The 19,744-nt window shown below is 34.6% G+C and overlaps 1 long non-coding RNA gene across 1 annotated transcript in view; it reads left to right on the top strand.

Moving 5' to 3' along the window:
• Positions 1-12,944, top strand: part of LOC125923205 (uncharacterized) — a 58,555-nt gene extending 45,611 nt beyond the window's left edge. Inside the window, exon 3 of the long non-coding RNA XR_007457936.1 lies at positions 12,662-12,944. This is a non-coding gene — a long non-coding RNA (uncharacterized LOC125923205). The remainder of the gene's footprint in view (positions 1-12,661) is intronic.
• Positions 12,945-19,744: the final 6,800 nt, after the last annotated feature.

The following is a 19,744-nucleotide window of genomic DNA, read 5'->3' as shown; positions in this document are numbered from 1 at the left end:
CTTTCCTGATAATAAATACTAGCCAATCAAGAAATGGCGAACTAGGAAATAGGAAAACTATGGTAAAAGCATGGATTGTGAGTATCGAATGTTAAAATGCAGAATAAAGATTAAAAAAAGACTTATAGTTACAAAAAATTGACAAAATCTTGCTAACACTGAAAAGAGTTTCTAATAAACCTCCAGTATTTACAGTTTAGGTGAGCTGGACAAAGTGCATATAACTTCATATTTCATTGTAGGAAGTGAATACCCTAAGTGTCTAAAGCTAAAATTTGTAACCAGGAAGAAAAACAAAACACATATGTTTACATATTTTCTTCATGTCTTTATATTAAAGATGTCTTTTCTAAGGTAAATTTTTGTTTTGTTTTTAAGAAGAAATGTAAATAATAGATACATCTTTAAAAGAGTCAAAGATACTGAAAATAAACTAGCAACAACATTCAATATTCCACCTTCTGCAACTAGCCTTTGACAACATTTGGTGAATATCACCCCAATCAACCGTTCATAGGTATGCAGAGAATGGTCACAATGACAGAGAAGTGAAGAGATAGCAAGTTTGGCAGGATTCATTGTTCTCAACTGGATTATTTCTCAATATTCCCATTGCAACTAAACTAGAAAAGATAAATGTTATAAACTTTCACTGTTGGTGGGAATGAAAACTGGTGCAGCCACTCTGGAAAACACTATGGAGTTTCCTCAGAAAGTTAAAAATAGAACTACTCTCTAATTCAGTGATTGCACTACTAGGTATTTACCCAAAAGATACAAAAATACTAATTTGAAAGGATACATGCACCTCAATGTTTATAGCAGCATTACCAACAATAGACAAATTATGGAAAGAGGCCAAATGTCCATCAACTGTTGAATGGAATGAAGATGTGGTATATATGTACAATGGAATATTACTCAGCCATTAAGAAGAATGAAATCTTGGCATTTGATTGTTGTTTGAGCCTTTGCTTTTCTCCTTCCTTGATAGATGTAGTTTGTCAGTTGTGACTTGGAATCTGCCCCCTTTTCTAACCCTAACATACATCTTTAACTCTAAAAGGTATGGAATAAAAAAATCCATCAATCACAAAATAAAAATTTAAATAGATATAATTGTGAGTTTGTAGTGATATCACAGTCATACTATCACATCTGCTTCTGCTCTGAGAGACAGTAAGATCTTCAAATTTTCTTTTTTTTTTAAATCTTCAAATTTTCACAGGCATTTTTCTTCTAATGGATATATTCTCAAGAAATATTATCATTAAACATACTATAAAAAGTCTGTGAAAATCTGCCAGTATTTCCCACCCCAAACTAACATTTTATCACATATCTTTTATTTGCAAGACCTAGGAAATACATGTTTTCTGGTCATTCTCCATGCCAGGAGAAAAATACATATTTCAAAATATGATCAGAGTGTGATAATATAGTATAGTAAAAACGTCAGAAACTAAAAACTAAAAGAGCAGACATTAAGTGCAAGCTTTACTACTTTCTAGTTTTTGGAGTCACCTGGAATTGATTCAAGTGTTCTGTTAATGGTCAGGCAATCTGTTGGGGAAAGAGGGACTGTCATATTTAAACTAGCCTTAAAGCCCATCTCCTGCTTCTCTCCTGTTCTTCTGATCTTCTTATCATGTATGCAGGAATTGATACTCAGGTCCTTGAACACACTCCTTAGCTGTGCAATCTGGACACATCATCCCTATATGCATCCTTGTTCTTTTTCTGTTCTAATTTAAGACACTTGAATGTGACTTTTATCCTATTCCCAATTCACAGGCAGTCATTCCTGATGCACTTGCAGGATTTGGTGTAATCTTTGGTCACTTCCTAATTTCTGCTTTTGGCCATGATTCGTGTTCTTAGTTACTCCATTATCTGTATCAATTATGGCCAATATGGAAGTCTATCAAAAGAAAACTAACTTGCAAATTTTAATTAATATATTCTTGGGTTGGAAGAAAAAAGGTTTTATTCCGTTGTATATCCTATTACACCTCTTTACTGATGATGATATTTAATATAAGTTTGATATCTTTGATATATTAAAAATGAATTAAACATATAGTTAATCAAAAAAGCCAGTAGACCATAGACAGGGAGCACTGCAAATGCTTCTGTGTCCATTAATATTCAGGAAAGCAAATGAGGACAGAGTCAACGTAAAGCCATATGCTGCTGATGAGACAACCACCCTGAATCCCTCACACAGACAAAAGTGTATTGGTGTCAGATAAAATCTCTTTGCATTTATTCTCCCAGAGCACCGAGCTGAGAGAAATGAAAGGATTCTAATCCAAGGGCTCTACCAGGAATGAATTATTCATTGTACATACTGATTAATTTATGGTTATTATAAATCATGGATACGTGGTCTCACAGTAACATTTGATTTGTGTGATGATCTGCAAGATGGAGCTCCTGTAATTCATGTGTTTAATAACTGTCCTTGATTAGCTGAAGATTCGTTTTTATGAGGTAAAGGAAGTAAATATGATCAAAGCAAACTCCCAAAACACTAAGGTTTTATTTCTAAAAAGAAACATGAAGGTATTTGGAGCACTAAGACTAAACTCAACCATGTATGTTCATTCAAACATTGTTACTCAATACAAATGAGGTTGTCTAAATTTTAAAGTCACAACAAAAGTATGTCACACAAATTTTACAGATAATTGTAATGGGCAGCGTGTTTTACAAAACATATTTGTTTAATTATTCCAATTAAACGTAATGAAATGTTAGGTTTCCATGCAGGATTGGGTGGGAGAATTCGTATGCAAAAATCTATATGGTTTAAATGGCTAAAGCAAAACTGATAAAGGGAAGTACACACCTTTAAGTTTATGGATAATTTTTCACTGCTAACTATTGACAAAATGGACAAAATCTATCATTTTATTGGTGGCCTATCATAGAACTTTAATGCATTAATTTTCTAGGGCTGTCTTAAAGTATCACACACTTAACAACAGAAACTTATTTGTGCACAATTCTAGAGGCTCAAAATTTGAAATCAGCCTATCAGTAGGGTCTGTGAACTTTTTCATTGGTTTGTCAGTGAATGTCTTCTCCCTAGGTCTTCACATGGTCTTTCCTCTTATGTTTGTCTGTGTACAAATGTTTTCTTCTTTCAAGGACACCTGTCATATTAGATTGGAGTCCACTCTAAGACCTCATTTTAACTTAATTATCTCTTTAAAAACTTGATATTTACAAATAGTCACATCCTGAGGTATTGGGGATAAGAACTTCAACATATTAATTTTGAGAAACACAATTCAGTCCATTACATTCTTTTTACAAAAAGCTTTATTTCCTTTGAGGATAACCTATTTAATTTGAAAGGATCTGGGTTTACTTGTATGAAAATAACTAAACTCTGAGATTGGAAAAGTGAAAAATCATTTAGAATCTGCCTTCAATAGGATTACTTTGTAGTAAGAAAAATAGGTTTGTGGATTACTAAGTCATATTAATTTAATTTAATTTAATTGCTTAATTTTGTTAATGTATATTTATTTTTGAGAGAAAAAGAGACAGAGCATGAGTGGTGGAGGGGCAGAGAGAGAGTGGCAGACACAGAATCCGAAGCAGGCTCCAGGCTCTGAGCTGTCAGCACAGAACCTGACTCAGGGATCGAACCCACGAATGGTGAGATCATGACTGGAGCCGAAGTCGGACGCTTAACCGACTGAGCCACCCAGGTGCCCCCAAATCATATTAATTTTAAAATAGAAGATCATAAGAGGTAGAGACATTTTGATAAGGGTTTATTATTTTAAGAACAAGATTTTATAGGAATGCATCACATGTAATTAATATTTAGTAGGTTTCTAAGAAATTTAGTATTTCTGGGTAGCTAAGGAAGAACTTTGAAGATGAGGGAAACTGCAAAAGAAGAATAGTAGAAAAAGTTTTAACAACTTGCAATATGCTTAGGTATAACTGCACTCCATTATGCAACTGGAGAAATATCAATAAATGAGGCAAAGGGGTATAGGAAGCCTTCCATGGAAAACATTTCAAAATAATTATGCTGCGTGAAAGCTAAAAGTCAAACAATGACAAGAAAGAAATCTATTCTATTATTTGATTTTATAAAATTCTACAGAATGGAAATTGATTTATAAGGAATGAGGAAATTGGTGGGAGAGGTCACACACACATAATCAGTTTCTTGGTTATGATGAAGTTTCACAGATAATCTACATATGTCAAAACTCATTAAACTTTCTACTTTAAATAAGGATAGTTTTGAGGCGCCTAGGTGGTTCAGTCGGTTAAGCGATTTGGGCTCAGGTCACCATCACGGTTTGTGAGTTTGAGCACCGCATTGGGCTCTGTGCTGACACCTCAGAGCCTGGAGCCTGCTTCAGATTCTGTGTCTCCCTCTCTCTCTGCCCCTGCCCCACTCATGCTTTGTCTCTATCTTTCAAAAATAAATAAATATAAAAAATAAATAAGTACAGTTTTGCATATGTACATTATACACCAATAAAACTGTTGAAAGAAAAACAATTATAGAGGAAAAGGAATTATGTTGTTGCCATTTAAAATGATAACATTTGAGGGCACCTGGGTGGCTCAGTCGGTTAAATGTTCAACTCTTGGTCTGGGCTCAGGTCCTGATCTCACGGTTAATGGGATCAAACCTCGCATTGGGCTCTGTGCTGACAGTGCAGAGCCTGCTTGAATTTCCTCTCTCCCTGTCTCTCTAACCCTCTTCTGCCTGTGCGCTCTCTCTCTCTCTCTCTCTCTCTCTCTCTCTCTCTTTCTCTCTCTCCTTCTCTCTCTCTCTCTCTCTCTCTCTCTCTAAAAATAAATGAATAAACATTAAAAAAAGGTATCGGGGCACCTGGATGGCTCAGTCGGTTAAGCGACCGACTTCAGCTTAGGCCATGATCTCAGTTTGTGAGTTTGAGCCCCACATCATGCTCTGTGTTGACCCCTCAAAGCCTGGAGCCTGCTTCAGATTCTGTGTCTTCCTCTCTCTCTGCCCCGCTCGCCCTCTCCATCTCTCAAAACTGAGTAAATGTTAAAAAAAAAAAAAGGTATTATTTGTATGATATTCGTAAGATGTGTCATTATTCTTGAAAATGTCTCTACTATTTTAACTTTGCTAAACTTTTAGCAGGAACTGATGTTAGATTTTTTACAATTATTTTTCTGCATGGACTGGATGATAATATTTTTATTATTTAGTATATTAATATGGGAATACACTTTAATTAATATTTTACTTTTATAGCAGTTTTATGTTCACAGTAAAATTGAGGGGAAGGTATTCCCAAATACCTGCTACCTCCACACAGGCAGAGCCTCCCCCATTATCAGTACCCGCATCAGAGTGCTACGTCTGTTGCAGTTGATGAATGTACATTAACACATCATAATCACCCAATGTCCATAGTTTACATTATGGTTCACTCTTGGTGTTTTATATTATATGGGTTTGGAGAAACCTATAATGACATGTATTTATCATCATGGTATTAGAGTAGTTTCATTGTCCTAAAATTCCTCTGCTCTCCACCTACTAACTTCTCTGTCCCAACTCCCAATCCTTGACAACTATGATCCTTTTTATTACCTCCATTGTTTTGCCTTTTCTAGAATGTCATTTAGTTGGAATCATACAGTGTATATACTCTTAAAATTGGCTTCTTTCAGTTAGTAACATGCATTTAAGATTCCTCCATGTCTTTCCATAATTTGATAACTCACTTCTTTTTAGTGCTGAGTAATATTCCATTGTTTGGATGTACCACATTTATATACCAGTTCACCTACTGAAAGGACATCTTGGTTGCTACCAAATTTGGCAGTTATGAATAAAGCTGCTATACATATCTATATGAGGTTTTGTGTGAGCAGAAGTTTTCAACTGTTTCAGGTAAATACCAAAAAGTGTGATTGCCAAGCCATATGGTAAAAGTATGTTTTGTTTTGTAAGAAACTGCAAAACTGCCTTTCAAACTTGCGATAACATTTTGTATTCCTATCGTAAATAAATGAGAGTTCCAGTTGTACATTCTTGCTAGCATTTGGTGTTGTCCATGTTTCAAATTTTGGCTCTTCTGATAGATGCGTAGTGGTGTTTATAGTTTTCATTTGCATTTCCCTGATCTGATGACATATGATGTGGAGCATCTTTTCATACGCTTTTTTGTCTTCTTTTTTTTCTTTTTTGTGAGATGTCTTTTAAGAACCTTGGTTCATATTTAAATTGGGTTGTTTATATTTTTTGTTGTTGAGCTCTATGAAAGCTTTTTAAAAAATATTTTGGGTAATGGTCCTTTATCAGATATGTCTTTTGTAAATATTTTCTGTCAGTCTATGATTTGTCTTCTCATTCTCTTGGTATTACCTTTTGCAGAGTGGAAGTTCTTAATTTTAATGAAGTCAGTTTATACATTATTTCTTGCATGTATCGTGCTCTTGGTATTTTATCTGGAAAATCACCACCTTGCTCATGGTCATCTAGGTTTTTTCTTATGTTGTTTTCTAAGAGTTTTATGGTTTCACATTTTTATTTAGGTCTACAACCCATTTGAAGTTAATTTTTCTGAAGAGTTTAAACTCTAGATTCATTTTTGGGGGGAGTGGATGTCCAGTTGTTTCAGCACCATTTGTTGAAAGGACTATCAATATCGAGGACTTATTAAAAAATATTTACTTATACGCAATGTTTTTCTTATACAAGATTTATTGTATCTTTAATATTTCAATTTACTCCCTACCTGGGGTTGATTTTTATGTATAGCACAATTTTCAGAATAAGACTTAGTTTTTCATTATGGGTTTTTATTGACTGGCACCATTTTTTGACAAGATAAAGTAAAATTGAAATCATTGTTAATATTGTTATTGTTGAAATAGACAACTTTATTTTATATTATTTTTTAAAATTTATTTATTTTGAGAGAGACAGAGCATGATTAGGGGAGGGGCAGAGAGAAAGGGGGAAGAGAGAGAGAGGGAGGGAGAGAGAGAGAGAGAGAGAGAGACAGAGACAGAGACAGAGACAGAGAATCCTAGGCAGGCTCAACACTATCAGTGAGAAGCCCAGTGCGGGGCTCGAACTCACAAACTGTGAGATCATTACCTGAGCCAAAACAATGAGTTGGATGCTTAACCAACCGAGCCACCCAGGTGCCCCTGGATACATTGATTTTAATTTTTATGTGGAAATACAAAGCAAAAAAAAATAGCCAAGATACTCTTGAAAATGAAAATTTTCTTGTACTTATATTATGAAATATAAAGTATTATTATAAAGCAATACCATTAAAGACAACACTGTCCTGGCATAAAGATAGACAATAGATGATTGAAACAGAATAGAGAACTTAGGTACAGACAACACAGACATACATACGAACACTTGATTTTATGACAAAGTGGCACTGCAGATCAACATTTTATAAGCATGCTTCATAAAACTAGAAGAAAGTCCTAATAGCTCCAGTTTGTTTTGTAAAACACTAGATCTCTATAGAATGTAGCATAATTATCACATCTTTACCAATACATTTTGACTGTAGTGAACAATCACAGGGCAGCACTGAAGATTTAGTATTTTTTTTAATGTTTATTTATTTATTTTTGAGAGAGAGAGAGCATGTGTATGTGCACGCAAAGAGGGAAGAGGCAGAGAAAGAGAAAGAGAATCTTAAGCAGGCTCCTCACTGTCAGAACAGAGCCTGCCACGAGGCTCAAACTCATGAACCCGAAGATCATGAACTGAGCAGAAATCAAGATTTGGAAGCTTAACTGACTGAGCCACCCAGGAGCCCCTAAAGATGTAATATTTTGATTAAGTTGTCTAGGATATGAGAGAGTTGAATATGTTTATGGGCTATTTTTCAACAAGTAGATTTATAGAAAATAGTTCATGGATCAGGAAATTCAGAGACAATAAGAGGATTTTATGATTTATGAGATTGCAACATATTTCTGGTTAGAGAGGAAGACTAAGAAAGATATAAAGAATAAAAATGCATAATGAGCACTTTAAAAAATGTATTTGAGAATACAGTTTCAAAATTACCACTAAGCAGGAGGCATGTAACATCAGAGAGGTTTAATATTAAGATTATGTTCACTTCAGCTAATAAAACAGAAGAAGAATCTTTACACCGCATGGAATACAACAGTATATAAATGCTAAATTACATGTTTTTGTATGGTAGTTCTTTAGTATTTTTATTAAAGTACTGTAAAGTTAATTTAACAAAAAATAGTGTGCTTGTAATATTCACCACAAAATGCAATGCTATGGTCTTTTGAAGGAAACCACAAGTGACCACAAAGGAAATCACAAGTGAAAAAATGAACATAAATACTTTAAAATATAAAATTAGCCTTTTGAGGGGCTCCTGGTGGCTTAGTCAGTTGGGTGACTGACCTCGGCTTGGGTCATGATCTTACGGTTCGTGGGTTCAAGCACCGCATCGAGCTCAGAGCCTGGAGCCTGCTTCCGATTCTGTGTCTCCCTCTCTCTGCACCTCCCCTGCTTATGCTCTGTCTCTCTCTCTCAAAAAATGAATAAATGTTAATAAAAAAATTTTAAATATAAAATTATGCTTTTGATAATAATTTCTATATGAAAATATTCATCAAATTAATTTGAATGTATTCATGTATTTAGAAATCTTCAAGGATTTTCATTATAAATTATTAAAATACACAGAAAATTACAGAAAATAATAATGTAGACATTCATGTACCATGACCCAGATATAGCAGAAAAATCTTCTTAAAATACTTTAATTGTAGTATTTTAATTAATCGTTTGTTATCTTTATTAGGGTGCTAGTTTATAAGTGGTCATTGAAAGATTGCATATTATAGATAGGTTGCATTTATAAATGTAAACCATGCCCTTGATAAAATGGCATAGTTGTTCTCCAATAAATGAAAGTAACCTAAAATTGATTAAAAACTTAGAGGATAATGATGGCAAATGAGCACTAAATACAGGGTGGTCTATGTGACAAAGGGGGGAAGTTGATCAGAGGGAGTTTAATATTAAGATTATATTCACTTTGAAAGCATAATTGGAGGTTATAAAGAGAGCTTAATTTGCAGAATTTGGTACATGCTGAGAAATTCAGAAATTGTTTATCATGACATTTCTGTATATTCATCCCATTATTTCTTCATTCAGTAGTGTCTCTATCCATATACTCTTCAGTGTTTCACTCTGTGCTCTAAAAGAGTTGGGAAGTAATGCTTAACCCTCTCACTAAAGCTACTTGTGATGCAAACACACAACTATAGGGCTGCAATTATTTGACAAATGAATAATTAAGCTGAAATTTCAAAATTATTGATTGTGTGAGATGAAAGACTTAGAGGGAGAACAGAAAAATGACAAGCATGGGTTAATAATAAAGATCAAGTCAGTGCCTGGGTTAAAAACAATAAAGTAACATCCTAAAAACCAATTATTTTTACCAATGATTTTCACCACTTATGTTTGATTATACATATGAAGCTATTTAAGATAGCTTTAATTATAGGCAATAGAATTTTGGCATCATATTCCTTTACAATTTTATTCTTTGTGCCTTTTCTTCCTTCTGCCTTTCTAAACCATCATCTATGTTACATAATTCATATGTATTAAAATAAAGTATGTAATGGCTAAATTATTTCTATCATTGGTTCAAAGAATTTCTAAGATAATGTCTTTGTTTTCAAAATGAGATTAATAAATTATTTATATCAGATAATGCCTCTAAAATTATAACTCAGGTTTTGCTTCTATTTTTAAAATAATATATGTATGAATTTTATTACATTTTTAATATAACTGGCACAGGAACAAAATCTCATAAAACAGGTTTTGGAATCTAGAAATATAAGAGTATAGTAAGAGAATATGGTGCATATGCAGTATACTTTCTAAGGTGATCAGGAGGGTTAAGGGCAACAGCCCATAGCAAAACATTTCCGTAGGAAAATATGTGAACATTCTAACCAACTAGCATAAATACAGACTATAAATAATTTCATACTTCTTTTGGTCAGGGTTTATAACAAATGAGATCAGGTCAGGTCACATTTTGCTGCCACATGTTACCAAAAATGATATTTAGAGCAGTTTGGACTCCATAAATTAAATAATGTTTGTGTCAAAACAAAACAAAAATAAACTTTGTTATCTTTGTGTAAATCTGAGTTCATTATCCCCTTCCTCCTTCATTCATTTTTTTTCTTCCCATCATCCTTGGTAACACCTTTGCTGGTCTAGGTTGCTTACCTGTTTGCGTGATACAAATCTAATCCCTGAGAAGCTGGGGTACCTTTACACCATGCTCTTCTCAAGCTGTACCTGTTGGGCTTGTGCATTTATGGTCAAAGAGCAGGTGAATATCAGGGGACACACCAAAAAATGCACTTGTTACTAAAAGCATTCTTCCCTGTCTTCATTGTATAAAGGAACTCTACCTGTTTCTGATTATTAGCTTTAATTATCCTTGCTGGGATTCTGACTTATGTCTGTTTGTCTTTTAGCATCAGGAATCTGACATGACCAGATGGTGGCTTATCTAATGGTTTAATGGGACTCTTGCTCTGCTCCTTGTTAGAAACATCTTAACTATAAGGAACAGCAACTGTAAACCCACAGGGCTCAGAGTTATAGTGACGAAGAGGACAAATTCTCTAAGAGACTCACTGGAATTGACGGTCAAGGATTTACTCCTGTTCTTATCCTTCTACCTTTCGGCAAAAGGTCCATTCTGTTATTGTAGGAGGTCAGCAACATCTGGATCATATGATATAAGACCAGAAGATCACATACCAGGTGCCCACTGTCTTACCTCCTCTTCTGAAAAGTAGGTTCCATACTTTAGTGTAACTTATGTGGAATCCCATACTTGTAGAAAACAACAAAATGGAACTCTTAACCTCTTGGATAGTAGTACAGTGGTCAAGATGCTGGAGGCATAAAAGCAAACTCATGCCTACAATACATGTAGCTTCCAGTCACTGTTAATCACCACCCTTTCCAGGGTTGATGGAGTGTAAAATAGTTTTCTATCAAGTAGCTGGTTGGTCTTTGAACTGGATGCTTTGTATTGGAAAATGAACACTGGTCTCTGTTGCTGGCAGGTTGGGCTCTCAGTAATGGTAGTAACAAGGTCAACCTTAGTGAATGAGAGACTGGACCCTTAAACCCCTGCTTAGCTTCAGTTTCTGACATCATGGCTGAATCATTCCATCTACATAAGTATTTAGTGCTTTTTCTGTAGTGAGTGCTTTCTGGGGAGCATTAGTCAGATACATAAAGATTTTCATACTTAAAATCCTTCCCCAAAGATCCATTCACATGCCATTTTCCTTAATCTCCTTGCTCCAATATTCCAATCTTTTCTTTTCCAGGATGCTGGTAAGTTAGTAGTCAACCAGTCAAGTTATTTGCCACTCCTCATGAGTACTATATATTATAACCTATGACCATTTTTTGTCCAGACAGGGATATCCTGTGTGCCCATTCTGAGAGTTTCCTTTGCACTGTTTCTCAGGGCCACTGCTGAATGGAGCTAACATTTGCAGTCATATACAGAGCTTAGTTGAGGGTGAGACGCCAGTAAAATAGTAGTTGAAAGGATAGGAGTCCAGACCACCTGCTTATACAGCTTCTATTTTTTGGCCTTGTTCGCATCTGATTCAAAATATAGTACTTCCATTTTATAATGGATTGCTACTGGTCAAATCTGACCTTATGATTTGGTTGATATGATAGAACTTGGCTTATGAAAAGTGATTCTGACTACAAGTTCACTTCATGTTCCTGGGTCCAGTTATAAAACAGGACATGTTTCTCAAAAAGTGTAGGGGCGCCTGGGTGGCTCAGTCAATTAAGTGTATGACTTTGGCTCAGGTCATGATCTCACAGTTCGTGAGTTCGAGTCCCACATCAGGCTCTGTGCTGACAGCTCAGAGCCTGGAGCCTGTTTTGGATTCTGTGTCTCTGTCTCTCTCTACCCCAATCCTGCTTGTGCTCTGTCTCTCTCTGTCTCTCAAAAATAAATAAACGTTAAAAAATTTTCTTTTAGTGTATAAATATTGATTGTATATGACAAGATCTTGACCTATTAACTTACAAGTCTATCTTATAATTCTTCTATTGGGGCTTTCCATAAACTCCACATGGTATCTTTTCACTTCACAGGTACCTATAATACCACTTAATCTGCTAGGTCATGTGGTACATGTGGCAGAGCCACTTCTATCTTAACGTAGACCTCCTTAGAGCCCTTTTCTGCTCTAGGTTCCACTTAAAGCTGGTAGTATTTTGTGCCATTTGGCATATAGGTCAGAATAATATTCTTAAGTGTGGACTATGTAATTTCCAAAATCTGGAGAGTCCTCTTCCTTCTTAGTGGTGGGAAATACAAGATGCAATAATATGATCCTTATTTTCGGAAGATGGTCTGGAATACCTCAAACCTTGGGAGCTCTAAAATCTATAATGATGTGTTAATATCCTGATCTTGATCTATCTTGCACTCTCTGAAGTCTATGTGTCTTACCAAGCACTCCAATAGATTTGTCACTTCTTGTTTATCAATCCTCTTAACATGATTTTATTTTTAGAGTATGTCATTGTGTTGTTCTTGCATATGTCCAGATGTTCCAGGTCCCTTTGGATTGCATTATGACAGAGGACAGAGGAGATAACATAGCCTTGGGGCAAGACCATGGAACCGTGTAAGGACAGACTGTCTCAAGAAAATGCAAACTGTTTATGATCCTGCTTTCAAGTAGTAATGAAAATAAATAGATTTACCACATTAGTGGCCATATATCATGTGTCTAAAGTTTTGATGTGTTCAAGCAAAGATAGCACCTTTTGGCATGCCACCCATAATAGAGACCACTGGTGGTTTGTATTTGCAATTGTCAATTATCCTCCAGAATCTGTCTTTTGATGGGCCACACTGGTAGATTTAATGTTGTTTATCAGTATTTAAGGTTGACACTAGTCTCTGCTACTCCTTCAGAATATGGCATGGTTTTATCTTCTTTGTGCATAGGAGGGGAAGTAGTTTCAGAGACTTCCCACTGAACTTCACCTCTGATAGCTCCTATCCCAGAGACAAAAAAAAAAAAAAAGTTAGGGTTTTGGCCCTTTTATTGAGTATATCCATTTCAATTGTGCATTTGACAATCAGAAAATATCACCAGGGACTCTTTAGACCTATTGAATATACTGTGAAACAAACTTGATCACAGACTCCATTTATTATCTAGTTCTCATGTACACCCACTCAACAGAAATCCATAAGATACTGTGGATCCTCCAGCATCAATGTTAATGTGGATTCTGGGTATTCCTCTTTCCTAGGATATGAGTACTAAATTAAAAGGCGGGGTGTCTGGGTGGCTCAGTTGGTTAAGTGCTAAGTGTCAGACTTTGGCTCAAGTCATGATCTTGCAGTTTGTGAGTTTGAGCCTTGCGTCCAGCTCTGTGCTAACAGCTCAGACCCTGGAGCCTGTGTCTCCCTCTCTCTCTGCCCCTCCCCTGCTCACACTCTGTCTCTCTCTGTCTTTTAAAAATAAATAAACGTTAAAAAAAATTTTAAAGGCAATATATCTCTTTGGAAAGTATTCAGAACTCACTATCAAATGTCCTTGCCATGGTGTTGCATGATCCTTGCATCTTGGTACCAGGATTTTCCTATGCTCACTAGGTTCCAGGTCTGAAAACTAGCTCAGATCCAGAAATTGACAAAAGATAAGTTTTTATTTGGAATGGTTGTCCATGGGATCCTGATTATTCATTTTAAAAATTTATTTTGAATCATATTCTAGCCAACTATTTATTTATTTTGCCCTTGAGAATGCTGTTTTATTAACTATCTCCTTTTGTCTTTATAGGTAATGATACTGTGATTGAAACTAAGCCTTCCTCGCTCATTATAAAAATCCTGCCCACCTTTTATTTCTGATGGTGAAGCACCTTCCCTTTATTTTTCAAGATTCTGTCAATCCTACTGTTACCAGGGAGCTCAGTTATTTTTTTTTATTTTTTTAATGTTTTTTTTTTTTTTTATTTTTGAGAACGAGAATGAGAGAGAGACAGCAAGGGAGGAGCAGAATGAGGGGTACAGAGGATCCCAAGCAGGCCTTGTGCTGACAGCAGAGAACTCAGTGTGGTGCTCAAACCCAGAAACAATGAGATCATGACCTAGGGCAAAGTCAGACACTCATCTGACTAAGCTACCCAGGTGCCCCAAAAGCTCAGTTCTATAACAGCATATCATACTATTAATGGCAGCCTATGGAGAGCATCCACCTCTGATCTTTTCAGTGTCCATATCACCAGTATATTCTTTATTTCTTTGATAAAGTGAAGTGTCTTCTAAGACCACTTATCATTATATTCATCTGGTGGATTTTCTGGCCTTATATAGTATACCTACTTCATCACAACTACTTCTTTGAGTCTTTCTATTTCTTCTTTCAACATCTCTCATGGTAGATTTGGCTTTACTACCCTATATACTGTGGGCTATAACTTTTCCCCAAGCTGCTAAGAGCCACCCTAACAGTTTGTTATAGTTTGTTACAGTTTCCTTGAGTTTCTTGCTAGGATGTTGCTTTCTCTATCATGGGAGAAGGTTTTCATATTGATAAAATCTCCTTTGCCAAATTTTATGTTCTGCCTCTTTAGTCCCATATGTTTTCTCTTGGCTCCTACTGGGACATTTTGGCAACATCACACAGATCTGTCAGTGTATATCCTTTTTTCTCTTAGCAAACCCAGAGTTTACCTGGCTGTTTTATGTTGTAAATTGGCCCTTGTTGTTGGTCTGGTAGATAAGAGGAAGGCTATAAAAAGATTGTAGGGAAATATTCTTCCCTTGAAAGGCAGAGGTATCTGCATTATCTTCAAGGAAGCTGGAATCGCTTTTAAAAGGGAAGAAGCCTAGATTTTTTTTTAATGCAATGACCCAGATTTCCCTATCTCATGCCAAATAATTCCAACCTTTCCCATTCATGATCCTCACTTTGGTATAGCATAACTGTTAGTCTCAAGAGTTCAACTTTCTCTGGAGCAACATTACACTTACAATAAAGTGCTGGCCCTGATCTGAAGCTTTTTTCTGACCTCTGAGAGCAGGAGATACTATTCTCTTCTTGCTATCAAGGAGACTCACTGGTTTTCACTTTTTGCAATAAATCAATGATTGATCATTCTCTTCCTTTCATGGCCTGTCATGGTCTTTTCCTCCCTAATTAATCATTAATACCCCAGTAAAGTTCACTGGACTCTATAGTCTTTATAATTATTGTTTCTGCAGTATTTCTCAAATGTCTGATATACTGCCTGCATCAGGACATTCTCTTCTACCAGTGGTTCACTTCCAAAAAAAATTTTTTAACAATTGCTGCACTGAATGCACATGGTACAGACTATGTGTTCTCTAATGACCAGGAATGATAGGGTTTTTATTACCAGGCAGCTGGTGGATAATACAGCTCCCAAATCCTATTTAATAGTCTGCTTTCTTAAAACACTTCTGGTGCTAAATGTTGCAGTGTAGGTCTCCTGAGAAGCACTCTGAGAGGGAGATTTGTGTGCAACACTTATTGGGGAGTGATCTCAGGATCAATATCAGTAGGGAAAAAATGAATGCGATTCTGTAGAGGGATAAATTGAACTATAATCTTGAATTGAGGTAGCTCTCTAATGTTGTCTGCAAATGAGTTTAGTCCCACATTCACCAGTCATTGGAATGGGAGATATCCTTGAATGAGAAAGCTTTCTTCACAACATGGGAAGTCTCAGAGAAGGACTCTGGGTGAAAATGGTTAACCACCTGCACTCCTGGGAGATCAGGGACTGAGTGCCTCTGTTCTGAGTAAAGGAAAATTTGGTGAAGCATTGTTTATAAATTGGATATCTGGAAACAACATAAATGCACATTAATAAGGAACTATATAAACATTATAGAGCAAGAGACAATGATATGCAATGGTTAAAAAAACAATGAAAGTAAATCTTCAGATCTTAATATGGATGGTTCTCAAAAAAGATAAAATTGAATACTAAAAATAACATACAGAATAATGAATGTATGTATTATTTACCTAAATAAAAAATGCACAGACTAGTTATGTGTGCTTTTCATATATAGTCAAGTCGTCATGAAAATAATAAATTCACTAAAATGATCAAAATAAAATGATTGGCAGCACTTTTCATTGGGGAGAAAAAGAAGGAAACTAACCTGGAGAGGAACACACAGAGAACTGCAAGTTTCTCTGAATATTTTCATTCCATTTCTATGAAAATATGAAGCTAGATCTTGAAATTACAAACATTTAAACTCTGATTGCAAGGTGAATATACTTTCCATAACAATGTTAAATAGCCTCTTGAAACTTGTTTCTTGATGCATCCCAATGCCTCCCATTCTAATTTTTCTCTTCATCCGCATGACTACCACCTGAATTCAAATCTTACCATGTTTGCTTAAATGATATAATGGTATCCCTGCCTACTGGTTACCTCCTCCAATCTATCTTACATCGTTATTACAAAAAGTAATATTTCTTATATATACCACTAATAATATCACTACCCTGGTCAAACCTATCAATTGTTCCTTGTTTCCCACTAAATTATGACCCCCCAAAAAACCCCACAAAGATTTAAAAAAATAATGAAATAGATGATAAGAAACAATCTGAGGTATCAAGCACCTAACTAAAGGACCCTAGAACAGGCGTAAAGAGAAAAGAGAGAAATTTTTTTCACATAAAAAGCATCTTTAATCTTAAATTATGCTTATTTATTCATTTTTTTAACAAGACATCTTCAAATATGAATAGATAACATTCATAGTTCTTGTAATTAGGGTAAACATATATTTTGCTTTGCTTAGGACTGTCCTGGTTGACCTAGTTATCTTGCATAATTATTAAGAGTTCTTTGTACTCTCTGAAATGTCTCAATTTGCACTAAAATTAATATATCCACTGTATATCAAACCTTGGTATTTTGAAACCAAGCATACTTGTAGCCCTTAATTATGTTAAATTATTACATTTAGGCTCCAACAACTCCAACTGTAGTAAAAATTATTGTAAAATGTCATACTAAGTTAAAGAACATTCTCAAAGTATTCAGAGGAAAAAATGGATACACTGCAGAATAATGAGAATAAGACAGACATCAATATCTCATCAGTAACCTCTAATACTAGAAAATAGAGCAAGGTATTCACAGTTCATATAGAAATTTATTTCGAGACTAGTATTACATTTCAATAGTCAAGTGTAAAAACAGAATAAAAACATCTTCAGAAGTGTAACAAGACAAAGTTTATCTTCTATATACTACTTTTTGGGGGGTAATTTAAGAGCATTTAAAAAAAAATTGTGTGAACCAAGGATTACACATGAGAGTCCAGAACTGTGGATCCACAAGGGGATAGATAGAAGTATTCAATGCCACCTAGATGAAAGGACTAAAGAACAACCTTCACAGTTTGAAACATAAGGACAAAACTTCAAAAGTCTTTAAGGTTAGATAGGGGATTTGTGAGAATAAACAGTAAGATTGATGATTTAGAAAACCATAGGAATATGCTTTATCTTAGTCAATAACAGATGGAATAAGAAACAGAAATATAAATATGTGGCTTGAAATTTTAGTGATGGTTGATGAAACAACTGAGAGTAATGTAATTATTTGGGGAAAAAAGAAGAGAGATACAGAGTTGTGTAAATGAGGTAAATCTCACCTATCAAAGTAGAAAATAATAGATAATAGATTAGATCAAAAGTGCAAAAATTAACATATAGAAGTTAAGGTACGTTATTCACAGATATGGGGATAAAGAATAGAATAACTACACTAAGTAAACCATAAAGTAGTTGGCTCTGGAAAAATACATTAAAGGTGGAAAGATTTGGGGAATAAAATGTTTCTCAATCTAGAATTTTCTAAGTTATGTATGTATATTTCCTTGATCTAGAAAATAAAAATGAGCAAACAAAATTATGCATGATGAGAGATATTATTAAACACTGCTTATACTAATATGTAATATGGCTTGGCTTTCTGGTTTTTGCAATCTCAAAATGCAGTCACATGGTCCATAAATAATATCTACTCTTCTCAGAGGAGAATTTTACTAGATTAGTATTTATTCACACATGCATTCATTCATCTGACAAATATATATGAGGCATCTTTCATATGCTCAGTATTCTACTACATGAGAATTAAAATGTAAAACAAACAAAAAAAGCAAAATAATTTTTTCTAATTTCAAGTATTTTATACTAGTGAGAGCGTTATACAATGAAATAGATTATGGAGAGCATGATTGATGAATGTTAGTGTATTAGAGGGTACTAAAGGAAAAATATATATAAAACTGAATTCAGGATAATGTACTATTTCTATGGAAATGATAATTGCATTGACTCAAATATCACAGTGATACCAGAAAAATAAATATTAATTTCCCGGGATATGTTATGATAATGAAAATCCAGCATTATGCAGATGTACATGTACATTTTACTCTATTGAATGCTAGTCAGGGAGTAAACCCAAGTTTTTCCTTTTATAATAAGATAAATGACTATTAAATGACTATTAAAATATAGTCCTTTTATAATAAGATATATATAATAAGATATATATAATATATAATAAGATAATATAGTCCTTTTATAATAAGATAAATTACTATTAAATGACTATTTATAATAAGATAAATGACTATAAATGACTATTAAAAGACTATTTAATTCACTTAACTTTTCAGATTAAGGACTGTCTAAATATTCAGAAACAAAAATTGATTGAATATAGTTTGGCTTTATAACATGATACTTTAAAGAAAAGCTACTTATACTAGAAAGAAAATGAAGAAGTCTTAGATGTATTTAAAGAGTCATTGGTAGAAGAGAAAAAAAAAAAAAAAAGACATGCCCAGTTGCACAGTAAAGTACAGAGTGCATTTGAACCAGATAACAACAACCCTTGAGATAGAACATAAAAACAAAACAAAATTGCTGCCGGTTGGTGAGAAAGGAATTATTCAGTTGCTGCAGCTACACTGATTATTGAGTGATATTCGAGATCAGGTATGCAGTGCTGTTTGGATGTTCATTCAAACGTATGTATACAAAGATGGCTGGAAAGAGGAGCAAGTCAAGTAGTCATGGTGTGAAAGACTTTGGAAACCGGCATAGGCACTGAAAAAAAATTCTGACAAAGACAATAGGCAAAACGGTTTGAGAGTTGGTAGAGGAGGATAAAATATAAATGGAATTGTTAAAGACTTTAACAATCCAGATTTGAGTATATTCAGCCAGCTCCTCTCTTGTTAAGAGAATAAACAAAATTACTAGCCATGGAAGTTAAAAGAACAGGAATATTTAAGAATTATGTTGAAGGACGAAAGAACAAGCCTGGTGGCTGAGTGAATGCTGGCTGGGAGTGAAGGAAGCTGGAGGGATTACAGTGATTTAGTTTTCCACCTGGGTGGCATTACAGTGATGTTACCTATAACAGAAATAAGGAGGATGGAAAAGGAGCTCATTTAAAAGAACATCATGGAACCAATCAAAGGAAAAATAAAAAGTAGGTTGAATTTTAAAATGAATCAGCATATGACTGTTAAATCATTTTAAGCTTAATAAACTGACCAATTAATACAAGTTCTCCAAATATAAGAAAATTTTC

This window comes from Panthera uncia, chromosome B1 (genome assembly GCF_023721935.1).
Source record: "Panthera uncia isolate 11264 chromosome B1, Puncia_PCG_1.0, whole genome shotgun sequence".
In the NCBI taxonomy this organism is placed as follows: Eukaryota; Metazoa; Chordata; class Mammalia; order Carnivora; family Felidae; genus Panthera; species Panthera uncia.
This window is presented reverse-complemented; position numbering and strand designations above follow the sequence as displayed.